Source organism: Aricia agestis, chromosome Z, assembly GCF_905147365.1.
Source record: "Aricia agestis chromosome Z, ilAriAges1.1, whole genome shotgun sequence".
Taxonomy (NCBI): Eukaryota; Metazoa; Arthropoda; class Insecta; order Lepidoptera; family Lycaenidae; genus Aricia; species Aricia agestis.
In genome coordinates this window covers 6,273,506-6,290,342 of record NC_056428.1, presented here as the reverse complement: position 1 = coordinate 6,290,342, position 16,837 = coordinate 6,273,506, and the positions used below count along the sequence as shown (strand labels likewise).

The 16,837-nt window shown below is 32.4% G+C and overlaps 1 long non-coding RNA gene across 1 annotated transcript; it reads left to right on the top strand.

Moving 5' to 3' along the window:
* Positions 1–241: 241 nt before the first annotated feature.
* On the top strand, positions 242–16,737 carry LOC121738977. The gene is made up of 3 exons (XR_006037374.1): positions 242–292; positions 3,171–3,175; positions 16,727–16,737. It is a non-coding gene; the product is annotated as an uncharacterized LOC121738977 (long non-coding RNA).
* Positions 16,738–16,837: the final 100 nt, after the last annotated feature.

Below are 16,837 nucleotides of genomic sequence, written 5' to 3'. Positions count from 1 at the left end.
TATAAAATTACTCCTGCGTACCTGGCCCGGTTTCAGTGAAACCGGCCACCGTCACCGAAAAAAATTTACCCCCACACCGTGGGGGTATATTATTATTAATTACATTAGGATTAGGAATCGCTTTATGAAAATCTGTCTCGCGGGAAATGGATATTGTGTTAGCAACTCAATAATTAATAACATAGCTATGACAAATTATACTGGTTACGCACCTCGTGACTGGGCCGTAAACATGAACGATTGAGTAAAGGTGCTCCCAGACAGTAGTTATATAACGTTAGATAACATTTTTGTCTAACTTTTTTTAACGAATTATAACAAAAAAGACGAATAATTCTTGACATGTTGTAGCGTATGTTGTACGCTGTTATAAAATGTTATCGTGTTACACAATGTTTGTGGGGTCAGTACTTTGTACCTTGTTTGCAAGTGTGTGAATGCTGACGCGTGCGAGTTGGAATTGTGTAGGTAAGATGTTACGTGTGAACGGAGTCTAGAATATCATAATTAATATTTTCAATAAACAGTCGGTCTACCACTCTCGAGCCTTTCACTTGTGCCCTCCTGCTACTGCTCTGGATTCTACACCATAGACATAACAACGTTATGTAACTGCTGTGTAGCAGCACCTTTACTTAAGAAAAAACAAGAGAAAAAAACACTGCCACACTCAGATAATAATAAATAACTGTGTAAATGATGATTTTGACAAATAATGTGGATTAGGAGTGGATTAGTGTAGATTATGCCTTACATCAAAATTTTCTTTTAATTGTAGTAAAGTAATTTATTATTCCTCTCTGAATGTGGAATCAGGCAATTTAATCAGTTTGAATCAGTTTTTATTATACGTAGGTTGGAATAATTAAAATTCATCCTGATCCTAAAAAAAAACTTGTTACCAATTTAAATATTATATTCAATCGCACAATTATTTGATCGACCTTCACTTCTTTGTTTTTTCTTTGATCAAAATAAAATAAAACACTGTACAACAATGAGCGAATGAATGAATGAATGAATGAATGAATGAATGAATGAATGCATGAATGGTTTATTACTAAAAAAAATAAAACATGACCAAAACATGACATATAGACTACAAATATACGACTTACTACTAACTACTTAATTACAATAATAATTACAATAAAACACCGGTAGCTATATAAAAGTGTCAAACTGTCTTCACAAATCATAATATTAATACGCGAACGAAAAACTTTGTAACCCTTTTTACGAAAAATGGGGAAACGTAGGTGCATGAAATTTCGCACAGTTATAGTTTATATGGTGAAGGAGTGCATCGAACTAATATTATTTTGAAATTATGCTTTTATCATACATTTTTTTAACAAATAAAACATTACACACACTAAAACACACGCACATGAGAAATGACAGATTTTTGAGTGACAAGCCTATACATACGAATTATACTCTTTTATTTATGGTTGAAGTCTGTTGACAAGAAGTTGACAAATTTAAAACGGATTATAGTTTTTTTATTGAATCTTAGATACTATTAGACAATGCTTACACGGCCAGTCTGAGATCAGCTGAGTCCCAGAGACCATGATAAAGTCAATATTTTTTTACAAATTAAACGTAGTAGTCCTAATATCGTTGAAACTAAGGTCGAATTTTGACCATTGGGCGATATCTAGTTCTTTTAAATATTTCATAATATGCCTAGACTTTGTTGATGCATGTATTCTGTTCCAAGTAACAAATATCGTTTCGATGTTCAAGATTCAATCCGAAACAGGTTTACCGAAGGTTTCCTTGTCAAACTTCAAATAGCCGCTAGCTACGAAATAGCCGGCAACTCAATTATAAGAGGGTAATCAAAGCCGAAGTCTGCAGGTCGTGTGAGGCCGAACATCGCATGCATTTTGATGCATGCATGGAAATTGGGGGTATTGCGCATGCATTGCAATGTAATGTTAGATGCATTTCGGAAATGGTTTGGGCGTTTAGAGTCATGATTTGGCGTTATCCGCGAAACAATGTTTGGCACACTTTTAATTTTACAAAGGATATACAGGGTGTAACAAAAACAAGTGATAATACTTTAGGGTGTGTACGTGTTCCTGGTAGAGAGTTCACTGTGAAAGTAGCAGCGCTGAAAGACCAAAATTTTTTTTCACTTTTGTATGGGGAAACTCGTGACGCTCGGGCTCTTGCCCATACAAAAGTGAAAAAAAATGTTCGTCTTTCAGAGCTGCTACTTTCACAGTGAACTCTCTACAAGGAACATGTACACACCCTAAAGTATTATCACTAGTTTTTGTTACACACTGTATACGTATAATATCCATTGTTTATAATGCCAGTAAGTGTTTCTACATGATAAAAATCGAGAAAAACTATTTATTTCGATACTAGCTAGCTTCACTACTAGGTTTTAAATAACTAAAAAGTACACCACGAGAATTCTGTACTTTTCCGGGATATGAGTAAAATGCAATCTCTGTGTTTATTCACAGCCTAAACAAATATCAAATTCCAATATGCATGCTGCGCTAGTATAAATTGACCCTAGAGTCAATTTATACTAGCGCAGAGTCAAAGCGAAACTGAACACATAAAATTGAACACATAAAATTCAACCTTAACTCCAGAGCGTAACGCATACATTTAACTTCTGCGAGGCCAAACAGCGTTGGTCGGGCCGCGGGCGCATCAAAGCGAATTCGCGCGGATGCGCGCGCCTTTTTAAATTCTCAGAAGTAATAAATGATATAGATATAGATATATTTGCTCTCAAACATGCCAAATATAAAAAATGTCTTATAGATAGACTTAAAAATTTACATATTATAAATAATTAAAACCTTGCATTCCTCTTCAATAAATAATTTACAAACATTACACTTACAATTATGCTAAATTTAATTTTACTACTATTTTAACTATTATTAACAAACACACTTAACACAATTGACACACAAATATACCCTTATATTAATTAAGTATATATATAATTTACTCTCTACTTCCTTAATTTCTATTTTTTCCTATACTAAATTATTCATCTGTGGTCACCGCTGTTGGTTTTACATTTAGTAAATATTATAATTGCATACTTTACTAATATTCATGTAAGACTGTTTGGAGACCCCAATATATGAAAATAAAATAAAATAAAGTGCGTTAACTCTTTGGAGTTAAGGTTGAATTTGTTATATTCATTTTTAATAATTCGCTTCGATGCGCTTCGACTCTGCGCTAGTATAAATTGACCCTAAAGTCTGTTAAGTAGTTTATGTGTTAAAAATAACAATCAAAACAAAGTGTCGCCTTTATAATCTAAATGATTAATTTGATTATATATCTAAACCACAATATACAATCTATCTACTCTGTCTAAACTAAGAAAAAAGAATTTAACATTGTTCCAAACATAATATCCCTTTTTTAGGGTTCAGTACCCAAAGGGTAAAAATGGGACCCTATTACTAAGACTTTGATATCCGTCTGTCTGTCTGTCTGCTCCCATACAACAAACTTGATTTTTTTGCTATTTTTTTCTCGATATCAATAACGGCAACACAAGGCACTAGGCACTTGAAATATTCAAGAAATACTCAGTTTTATTTGTACTTTAAGAGGATAGGACCGAGGGCTAGAGAAATAAAAAAAAGCCTCCCCCCGCAGAGGGCAATAGAGACAACTGCAGAAAATCAACGATTCGTTGTCTCCTGATTTCTTTTTTTATTTAAAAATTAAAGCAAGGCTTGAGCTGTGTTCCTATGTTTTATTTTTTTATGTAATCTAGCCAAATTTGTTTCCTCTATGTTTGAACACAGCGGAAAATCTGGCCTTTTTTGGGTTTTTGAACGTTCATATCTTTTTTAATAATTAAATTATGAAAAAAAAAAAGAAAACATAAAGACATGCTAATAGTGGCCATCGATTCAGGACAAAAATTATAACTCTACCGGCACTATCCAGGGAGGAAACAGGGGACAACGTTTGTATGGAAAAACGGCTCTAGTGTGTCATCTTAATAATTTATAATAAAGTTGAAATAAATGAAATAATTAATGGGGGCCTCCCATACAAAAAACTAAATTTTTCGTCTATTTTTTCTCTACTGTGGTACGGAACCCTTCGTGCGCGAGTCCAACTCGCACTTGGCCGATTTTTTATATCTAACTGAAATTCTACTTCACTATCCAATCCATCATGTATGAAAGGATTCTTCATAAAAAAACCCTACATTTTTCCATTACGTAAGCTTTAATAATCCGGCTCAGCTCAGGTTGAAGTTGAGTTAGTTCGTAGAGGCAGTGCTCTCGTAGACCCCGCCGTAGACGCACGTAGCGCTACGCCGTAGCACCGCTACGAAAGTCTGTGAAGTGGTTTGAAGTGGTTTTAAAGTGAATGTAATAATTATTATGAAGTGGTTTTATGATGATTATAATAGTATCTAAATAATATGCAAGCAATAAATAAAATAATATTACCTATACAGAAAATTTTTAAGGAGGCAAGAAACTGCTTTTAGTTTGACTAATCTGAGTTCAGGCTAAACCAATTTAACAGTAGATTCATAGATATCAGAAACAAACATCTCTATGAGTACATTCTGGAAAAATAAACAATAGAAAATGTAGCTTTTAAAATAAACTACGTATTTCTAACGCATTGTAAAAGCCCAAAAACCAAAACCGAAAAGATTACAAAACATTTCTTTCAGAGTGAAAAGAACATAAATTATAATGATTATTATTCATAACGTTGGTTGGTTGCTACTAATTCACTACAAGAAATGTTACAAAAATCGTGGATATTTTCCGAGTACTTCATATGTAAAAAAAATTAACAGAAAATTTTCAGTTTTTTAAAAACATGATCCCGCATTATCATAAAAATTAATGTTATTTTTTATTACTTTTGTATACAATGATGAATAAACGTATAGTCAAGAAAGTACCTGTTGCCTGCAACTTCGCAGGCGTGTATAGTAAAACTTGTGCCTTTTTTTAATTAATAATATTGTTATTACTTATATAATATACTTATATATTATACGTGGGAGAGCCATGCTTCGGCACGAATGGACCGGCTCGACCGGAGAAATACCATGTTCTCGCAGAAAATCGGCGTGGAACAGCGCTTGCGCTGTGTTTCGGCAACTGAGTGAGTTTACCGGAGGCCCAATCCCCTACCCTATTCCCTTCCCTACCCTCCCCTATTACCCTATTCCCTCTTAAAAGGCCGGCAACGCACCTGCAGCTCTTCTGATGCTGCGAGTGTCTATGGGCGACGGAAGTTGATTTCCATCAGGTGACCCATTTGCTAGTTTGCCTCCTTATTTCATAAAAAAAATGTGATGTTTTGCATTTTTTTGTATATAATAAATGTTATAATATTACAAATGCGATAGAGTGCATGTCAACTGTGTGTGTAAGTCTGTCTGAGTGTTATTACGCTTAATCGGCTAAACAATTTAACTGTTAGTCTTAGTCAAGGAAAAGGTTTTAAGATTTTTTCTCTAGTTTTTATCGTGCAAAATGTAGGGCAACTCTCCCATATAAAACAAATAAAACAGCCAATATCCCTTGGGACGTATGCCCATGTCAACACAAGGTATGTAGCTTCTCATAAATAATATATAGATACATGGGCGTACCCAGGTTCTGGGCCAGGGGGGGGCATATTACCCAGGTTCTGGTGCCAAGGGGGGGGGGGGCAAATTACCCAGGTTCTGGGCCAGGGGGGGGGGGGGCAAATCAGATTTTTCATAAGCTAGGTGTTTATAAAGAATAAAAAAAATAATAATTTTTAGTTGTAAAAATATTGTATTGCAAACAAATGGCAAAAATTCGTTCTTAATTTTTAATTTTTATAGATAAAAGTACTAGATAATATACTCAGTAGGGACGTCAACATGATCCAGGGGGGGGGCAGCTGCCCCCCCTGCCCCCCCCCCCCCCCCTCGGTACGCCCATGTATAGATATCATAATTAATATTGATATCTATATAATAATACGTGAGCCAAAAACTTTGTATCCCTTTTGACGAAAAATGGGGAAACCTAGGTGAATGAAATTTTGCACAGTTATAGCTTATATGGTGAAGGAGTGCATCGAACTAATATTATTTTGAAATTATGCTTTTATCATACATTTTTTTAACAAATAAAACGTTACACACACTACAACACACACACTAGGAAAAATGACAGATTTTTAAATGACAAGCCTATACATATGAATTATACTCTTTTTATTTATGGTTGAAGTCTGTTGACAACAAGGTGACATATTGAAAATGGATTATAGTTTTTTTTTATTGAATCTTAGATACTATTAGACAATGCTTACACGGCCAGTCTGAGATCAGCCGAGTGGCAGCTGCCCCCCCCTGGATCATGTTGACGTCCCTACTAAGTATATTATCTAGTACTTTCATGTATAAAAATTAAAAATAATAAAACGAATTTTTGTCATTTGTTTGCAATTCAATATTTTTATAACTAAAAATTATTAATTTTTTATTCTTTATAAGCACCTAGCTTAAAAAAAATCTGATTTGAAAATGAGGAGGTAAAACGTTCGGCTGTTGTATCTTTTTTTTTACATAATAGAAAGTATCCGATATCTTCCCCGGAATATAAAGTATATCCGTACCAAATATCAGCAAAACTAGTTCAACGGTTTGGGCGTGAAGAGGTAATAGACCGACAGGCAGACACACTATCTCATTTATACTATTACTATAGACTATAGAGTATAGATAGTATGGATATGGATGTCTGTATATTCGGTCAAACTCCTGGCTAATCCAGACTTACCTTTAGAGATTTTACAGTGTTGTACATATGAACTGATATATATTTTACCATTTTGGAGTGAATACATTCATTTCGCAATTGAAAACATGAGGGGAAGAACTAGGTAACTTACATAAGAGCAATTACTCATTTTTTTCCCTTATAATTTGAACAAACCTAGTAATTTAACTAATTCACCATCTAGTTAATATATCTAGCTATATATAGAATCCATATTTTTGTGATTACAAAACATTTTCCCGGTTAAGACCGAGAATGGCATAAGTTGAGGTTTTAGGCCGGCCGCACATTGTCCGAAATTTCTGATCAGAAACAGTTGAACGTCCGCGCTGTCTCTTACATTTTGTAATGAGCCGAGTTAGCTCGAACTCGCCGGAAGGATATTTCGGATAGTGTGCGGGGTGGTCTCCGGCGAAATTCAACTGTTTCTGATCAGAATTCGGACAATGTGCGGCCGGGCTTAAGAAGCCTCAATAATTTATGCCAAAAACGTCAGTTTAAATTTGTCACTTACTTAATTCATCCACTCATGCTTTCAATTATTTTGGGACGTCAATTATTTATCCATTCATAACAAAAGGCTTCCAGAAGTTCCAGAACTTGACTTAAAACCAAAGAAGCGTATCAAATATTTGAGAGGCCAATTCAACACAATCGAAATTCGAAACCCATCGTTCATTCAAACCCAGCCGTCAGCCTAATGGAATACTGAGTGCACGCTGAGGTAATTTTAGCCGTAATTGTCACTTAAGTTACTGATAGCCTACTCAGGTATTAAGGATTAGGTTTAGGCTCGATTTATACAATGTGTCCCGACACCGGTGTCCGATCCTTTAATGTCATGATGTATGGCATATTTTAGTGACAAATTGGCTTTCCAAAATTTTTTTTTTCCAACTTAAAAAAAAAAATCTCTGGCTTCATACTGATCTGACCAATACTTCATAAGTGTAACTAACGTTATAACTTCTAAACTATCTGACTTGGAGCATAGTAAAATAATTTATTTTAGATGAAAACCGCCTCTATCTTTTAAAACTAAAAAAGAACCAGTTTAATGCGCTAGATTTTTCACAAAAAGCCATTAATTAAAAAATACACATTTTTTTCCTTAAAGTTTGGTTTTTCTGTGTTTAATTCCACGAAATGTATAACATAATATTACCTGTGTAAGCGTAGTCCCCACTCCACATGTTGAACTATCAAATGAGACCTTTCTTATCTTCATAGGATATTTACATGAGAAGTACTGGTCAGATTAGTGTGAAAGTCCGAGAAAAACTAAAATGGCTGCCATTTTACAACCGTGAGAGAGAGAAAAAAAATTGAGAGCCAATTTGTCGATAAAATATGCCATAGATCATGACATTAAAGGATCGGAGACCGGTGTCGGGATGCATTGTAATTATACAATGCGTCCCGACACCGGTGTCCGGTGTCGGGACGCATTGGTGTCGGACATTAGTCCGAAAGTGGTTTGGAGGCTACATCGCGAGATCATTGACAGCGCGTCCGCACCGCTAATTAAATAAATCGTTACATACTATCGCTTGTAATGTAGAATCGGTTAAGCTATTTGAGCGCTCAGACAGACGGATGCAGACTCTTTATAATATAAAATAATATATTAGACACTACATAAAATTCAAGTGAGGTGAAGCGCCTGCTACCCTATATAGATGAAGAAACCTGTAGTTAGGGCTAGCAGTATTTTTCCCCTAGATACAGAACATAAAGAGCTTTTGCAAAATTATATCGTCTACTCCCAAAACTCCCTAGGCTTGAACGGCTGATTTACGCTAATTTATTCAGGAGTTACTCGTATAACTCGTTTTAAACTTAGAAAGCGTTGTTGAAAATCTAATATTTATATCAATGAGCCATAATGGATGACTACACGCCACCCTATTCTAGGTGTGACACGCACTTGGTCAGTTATAACACGAAGCGAAGCATTATTTAATTCATTATATATACTACGTGGTTGCCGTAAAGTAATTATAAATAAAGTATTTAATAAATGATATTATTACATACCATTAATTTTATAACACTACATATTTAAAATTTACGTTTTTGTTTACGTTCTTTTCATTAAATAATGTTATACCGCTAATATAAGAAATAACAGACTAATGACAATTGAAATAAAAAACCGACTTCCCCATTCACCATCTCAAACACTACTATAACAGATTTTTATGAAAATTGGAGTATTCCCTAAGTTGAACAATACCTAGTACAAAAAACCGGCCAAGTGCGAGTTGGACTCGCCCATGAAGGGTTCCGCAGCAGCAGTAAGATTTATTTGTATGAAATTAAAAGGTTTTTGATTTATTTTTATATTTCGGTTGATTTAATCAAAGTTAAATTGAGGTTTACTATTTATGACGTATAAAAAAAAACTACATGCTAGATCTCGTTCAAACCAATTTTCGTTGGTAGTTTTTATAGTAATGTACATCATATAATTTTTTTATAATTAGAAGTTAGAGGGGGGAGACACACATTTTACCACTTTGGAAGAGTCTCTCTCGCAAACTATTCAGGTTAGAAAAAAATGATATTAGAAACCTCAATATGATTTTTGAAGACCTATCCAGAGATACCCAACACGCAGAGGTTAGATGAAAAAAAATTTTTTTGTTTCAGTTGTACCTATAATTTTTAATAAATTTATAAATTTACCCTACAATTTTTAACATTTTTTCCATTTTTGTATCAAAATATTAATGCGGTTTACAGATTACATCTACTTACAAGTTTCAATAGCTCTTATAGTTTCGGAGAAAAGTGGCTGTGACATACGGACGGACAGACAGACAGACAGACAGACAGACATGACGAATCTATAAGGGTTCCGTTTTTTGCCATTACTTAAATAAAATAAAATAAAAAACATAAAAACATACACAGGTTGAGCTACACAGGTTGAGCTGATATAGACTAGCATAATACAAAAAAATGGCAGTGCTGAAAATAATACCTACATACAAACGGGTTGAATTGAAAACCTCCTTTTTTGAAGTCAGTTAATGATTTTTAGTATGATTTCCAACTATTCAATAAAATACTCCATGTAAACTAAAAAAATATACATAAATAATAAAGATCTAATTATCAATCATTTAGCGTCAAAAAAAGAAATTAACAAAACATTAAAAAAATATTCAATAAAAGGCACCATTCCATATTACTTTAATAAAATTACAAATAATAATAATCTTTTTCGTTAATAACACACAAAAATACACAATTCTACACCAAAATATAGCAGGTATATTGAATAAGTCTAGCCTATTTGAATTAACTTTAGATAGATTGGAAAAGGAAGAAAACTTAAACGTAAGTATTATATGTCTGACAGAAACATTTATTAAAAAGGGCTCAGAAGCAAACCTTAAACTAAAAAAGAATATAATGTAGCGTCACAATTTACTAGAATCAATAAAAAGAGAGGGGGGTGTTTGCATACTAGTAAAGAATGATATAAACTTTATATCATTAAGTAACTTACAAAAGGACATTACACCAGTAGAACATGATTTTGAATATTGTGCGATCAAAATAGTGTCACTACAACTAACAATCATATGTATCTATAGGACACCACAGTCTGATATTAATATATTCTTTGCAAAACTACAAGATTTACTGATAAAATTAAAAATTAACCCAAACAAAAAGGTGATATTATGCGGAGATTGGAATATCAACGTTATAGATAATAATAAAATATCGCAACAACTCTTATCTTTACTCGCTAATTTTAATTTAAACAATCATATTAATAATCCTACAAGAAAAAAATCATGCATCGACCTTATCATAAGTAATTTAAAAGATGTAACTTCTAAAATCCACTTGTTAGGTTTATCGGATCATGAAACTGGACAAACATTGACACTTGAATCTGCACAAATTAATGACAAAAATTCACATCATAGAAAACAATATTACTTTGTTGAAAGAAGAGACTATTCAAAAAACAACATTATAAAATTTCATGAATGCCTTAGGTCACTCTCATTTAGTGAAGTGTATGCACAAAACGACACAAATACAGCATTTAATATATTTCACGAGGATCTGACTCTTTTTTACAATTTATGTTTCCCAATAGTTATGGTCAAAATAACACTAAAAAAGAAAAACAACCAGTGGATTACAAAAGGATTTAAAAAATCGTGTATTACAAAAAGAAAACTTTACATAAAATACCTAAATGAAAAAGCAAATAAAACAATTAACAAAAATCACTACGTAAAATATGCTAAGGTTTTAAAAAAATGTATAGCAACATCTAGGTCACATGGTAACACCAGATTTATAAATCAAGCGAAAAATAAAACTAGGGCAGCTTGGCAAATCATTAATTCATTTGTAAGAGAACCTGATATAAAAGATGACATTGAATCAATTAAAATAAATAATCGAATATATAATAATGCATATGACATAGCTAACAAATTTAATGAACATTTCATATCAATTAACAAAAATAACAATTTATTAAAAAGAAATCAAATAAAATATTATGAAAAAATTAATAACAATATAAAAACTTTATTTTTGACACCTGTTACACCAGAAGAAATTATAAAAACAATAAAATCTCTTAATAATACCAACGCAACTGGTTTTGATGATGTTAGAACAGACATATTAAAATCAATTGCAAATATCGTAAGTTTACCATTAGAGCATATAATAAACCTATCGCTTAGTGAAGGAATTTTCCCAAATATGCTTAAAAACGCAATTGTAAAACCGTTACATAAAAAAGGCGACAAAAACGATATTAATAATTATCGACCAGTTAGCTTAATATCTAACATCTCTAAAATATTTGAAAAAATCATGTATTCTAGACTAAACACATTTATAACAACGCAAAATATACTAAGCCCAAAACAATACGGATTTAGAAAAAATTCAAGTACAGGTTTGGCGTGTTTTTCACTAAATAAAATTATTACAGAGAAACTAAATCAAGGCGACAAAGTGATTGGATTGTTTCTAGACATGACTAAGGCCTTCGATTTAATATGTCATAAAACTTTGCTAGCCAAGCTTGATAGGTACGGAATAAGAGGTAAGGCTTTAGAATGGATAGCAAGTTATCTTAAAGATCGGAAACAAACTGTACACATTACAAAAACACTAAAAAATAAAAAAAGAATCATAAAAGCTAAATATAAAAAGAATAATCCCTATGGTGTTCCGCAAGGTAGTAACTTAGGACCTTTACTATTTTTGTTTTATATTAATGACTTCCCTGACTATGTAGATGACGAAACTGTAATGTACGCAGATGATATAACAATAATTATAGCACATAAAAATAAAATGAGGTTAGAAGAAGATGTAAACTTATGTTTAAAAAAGATTATGGATTGGATGAAAGCTAATAATTTACTAATAAATACAAATAAGACTATGCTAATTAACTTTAAAATGAAACAAACTAATGAAATTAATCTTAATATTACAATTCAAGGAAACAATATTAATGTAGTTAATAATACAAACTTCTTAGGTATAAACATTGACGACATATGCTCATGGAAATATCATACAGAACATATAAGCAACAAACTAGATAGGTTTACGTATGTGCTTAGAACACTATATCACAATGTAAACAATAAATCAGCTTTAATAGCCTATCATGGATGCGTCGAATCTATATTGAGGTACGGCATAATTATGTGGGGCAATTCTGTAACTGCCAACCAAATCTTTATTAAACAAAAAGCTTGTATACGAGCAATGAGTGGTGCTTGGAGATTAGACAGCTGCAAGCCACTTTTTCAAAAGTATGGTATCCTACCGCTACCATGCCTTTATATATTCGAAATGTTAAAATTTGTAAAGAAACATTACCATCTATTTGAGAACAATTTATCGAGCCAAAGACAAATAAGGAAGGAGAAACTACTGGTCCCTACTCAGAAAAAGAATATATTCTCTAATAGTGCATACTGTATGGCAATAAAATTATATAATAAATTACCTGATGAATTTAAAGATAAAAATTGTATACTATTTAATAAATTGACATTTAAATTACTTATAAAAAAATGCTATTACACAATCAATGAATACTTTAATGATAAAGAAATGAATCGTAGTATCTAATGGAATTATTATATATATATAAATAATAAATAAATTAAATAAATAAATGAAATTTATGTAATGATGACTATTATGATTACTATTATTATTAATAACTATTGACATTGACTTTGAAACCATAAATGCTAATTAATTTATTGACATATTAATATCTATATTAGAATATAATAATAATAATCATATCGAAATAAAATAAGATGATAATTCATGACATAAATATTGTTCATTATCTAAAATTTAAATTGTTTATGTAAAAAAAAGCACAAATTGACATAATATTATTGTATTAAGTTCTTTATAATAATTATTTAAGTATTAGAAATAGTATACTTGAAAATATAATAAGATAAAAGGACAAATAATTATAAGTAGTATTAGTATAAGTAAATAAATTATAAATTAGAATGTATAAAATTTGCACGCCACCCAAAGGCAAAATAAGAGAGCTTGATCATATTTCTTTAACATCATATTGTACCTTATTTCAGCAAATAAATGATTTCTATTTCTATTTCTATTTCTATTTCTGTGTATTTCAAACGCTTTTTTCCTCGAAGGTATAACCGTATAAATGTTGGATTTTTCCGAACATTTCCGAGTTAAAAATACCTCCTATTTCCAGTTCTCGACGGAAGTCAATTATTTTTTATCGATCCACATTTTATTATTTTAATTGAAAAAGTTCAGAGCCGAAATGTTAGGAAAGGTTGAAAGTGAGGTTACTATTTTGTATAGTTCGTGTGTTATGTTTATAAATATTCATTTTGATCTACATGTGAGCTACATGGAACTCGAACAAATTAAAAAGTTCTTCATCACGCATGTCATTGAAATTGGTAACACTTTAGCCTATAGCTTTGTTTACATTAAGATCAAAGCGCACGGAAGTGAGCAGGCCAAGTTAAAAAAGAGTTCAAATCCAATGCGTGATCATCTTCATCAACAGCCTGATCCATATAATAATACTTCTAAATTTGAACTTGGCAGTTTTTCGTGCTAAACGTAACACTTGATTAATTGTAAAATTAGATAATATTATTATATTATCTAGTTTTGCAATTAATTTTAAAAATATTAATTTTTTTCTCACTTTTTTTGGTAAAAAGTGGGACCCCGTGCGAGTTTCTTACGCCGGTTCTTCTCGCCGGGATAGTTCCCGAACCGGTGGTAGGCACCATTAGCATCAACGTTCTGAAAGTATTTGTTACAAATCTATTCGGATATAAAACAATTTTTATTTTATTATTTTATTTTATTTTATTTTATAATAATTATTAACCTGCCAAGTTCAAATTAGAAGTATTATGGATGCTGTTGATGAAGATGATTACGATCGATGAAGTGCATCTGAACTTGGCGTTGGATTGGATTTGAACTTTTTTTTAGGCCAACAATTATCCGATATAGGAACATTTAACAGGTATATTTTGGTGGGTCAAAATGAACTAAAACATACTAGATGTTTAATAGTATACTTAGCGCTTTTGTAACTTTTACACTTAATAATTTAGCTCCAAACATTCCATTATCACAATAATATTTTGTTTACGCAAATATACTAAGCATACTGCATAACATACTATTATGATCAGGCAAAAAGATGGTATATTGATGTTTTGGGAAAAAATAAGATGTAATAGAATTAATCCATTCTAAGAAAACATACGACATTACGACGCAGGTTTCATCACGTATTTTTAGGTATCGAGATAAGTCTTGGCTATAAAAAATCCAATTACACAGATTTAACGAGTGTTTTCGCTGATTTCATGTTTTTACGATACTTTCTAGAAGGCTTTAGTATACAAAAATCCTACCCGTTTTTACGACTTAGGACAGTCTGGGATAATAAAATGTTTATATTTTAATTTGAAAACTAACGACGCAATTGTATATGAAGTAATTAAATGTCGTAAAATTATTTTATGTTACAAATAAATTATTATGAGTACCTACTTTTCTATGTACAATAGGTACATAGAAAAGTGACGAATTTGTGTGAAACTTCACACAAATTCGTTAATCGTGCGCTAAACTGTCGTTTGTCCTTTCCCGGGACTCAATGTATATTTGTACCATTTATCTAAATCAGTTCAGCGATTAAGCGCAACAGCCAGTTTGTTAAATTTTTGAACTTAAATCGCGTATATCTGTACATTAAAAGTCTCAAAGCCTGCGATAAAAGCTTTGCAATAGCTTTATTGTTACTAAAGTGACATGTATCAAAAGACATTCACAGAAGAATTACAATTTACAAGAAACCTTTTCAACATTACTTATGTAGTAAAATTTTATTACCCTTAGTGCCTTATCACACTGGCGATTAGCGAGCGATTTGAAAGCGACGCGACTGCGCAGCGCACACGCCGCGATTGCGCGGCGTGGCGTGGACGCCATTTTGTACACTCGTCTACACAGATTATTATTATATATAGTAGACTCGTCTAGGGAGCGACGTCAGAATCCATTTTGCTGCTGAGTGTCTAAAACGCCGAAGGTAAGCTGCGTGCACGCCGCGCAATCGCGACGTCATCGCGGCGTGAACGCTGCGCAATCGCGTCGCTTTCAAATCGCTCGCTAATCGCCTGTGTGATAAGGCCCTAAGTCTGAATTAATTAATTCCTACTAGACGTAAGTTTGAACAACAATATACCGAGAACATAATCCTTTAGAGCCACAATAAATCAGGGCCCGGGCCTTTAGGGGCTATAAATATACAAAGATCATGTTATAATTAGTCCCTAAGAGATTTCAGGCCCCACGCTGAAAAGTTAAGTGATGTCTGAACTCGAATTTCGTACGTAGAATGGAGATATAACTTACAAGGCTGGATTCGTCATAATTCTATTAATCTCCTTAATTTTTAATTGTAATTAACTTGGCAAGACCGTATCAGGGTATTTGGAGAATTTGCATCCAATTATTTCAACTGCTTTAGTAATGATAAAATGGCATGAATTGTGCGCTTGAGAGAAAGTATTAATATCATTTTTAATATCGAATTTTGATAGTGAGATTAACGTAGGCTTTTGGTCAAAAGACCCAAAATACAACTTTGTTTTTGGTGGAAGTGAAAAAATACACCTTATCTCATGCAATAATAATTTACATTAACCCTTTTAAACTCATTCTCCCAATATCCCATTACGAAATTTAGAATAACGACAAAAATGTTCGCACAAAAGACGCAAAAATTATACAACCTTAAGATAATTTAGGAGAAAATTGGATTTTTAAGGAACGAATGTTAAGACGCTCCCCCTACGGAGATGCCGTAATTTACCGTTTTTAGAGCCTTATTAACTCATAATTTGAAAGCTACAAAATTATAATAAAAAAACACCAATAATCTTCAGTATATGAACATTCCTATCATAGTTATTAATTTCCTAATTTTTCACTGCATTCAGTATCTCCAGTATTTACAAATTACGTTTATTTGATATCAATAGATTGACAATTTCATTAAGTACATATTTGCCGTTTGAATTTTTTTAGGTCAATGTTGAACCAAGAAAAGTAAAAAAAATGGATTTTGTCGCGATCTCGGCTACGCGGCAAATGTATGGTCAAGGTCGTTTGCTCAGGGGATGCCCTTAAACAGAAATCCCGCACGACTAATATCCATTCAAAATTATCTTACCTCTAAACAACCTTTTAAATCAATCAAACGGTTCACGCTCCTAAAAACACTATACTTAATTAAAATGCCAAAGTATGTTTGTCTGTACCTTTTCACGCTTAAACTCCTGAACTGATTTCAAAGAAAGTTGGTATAGAATTTTTTTGAGTCCGAAAAATGAATCCCGGAAAAATGAATTACTTATTTCCGCGTGATACAGGAATTAGCCAGTAACAACCAATAACTCTATAAAATAACGGACTTAAGT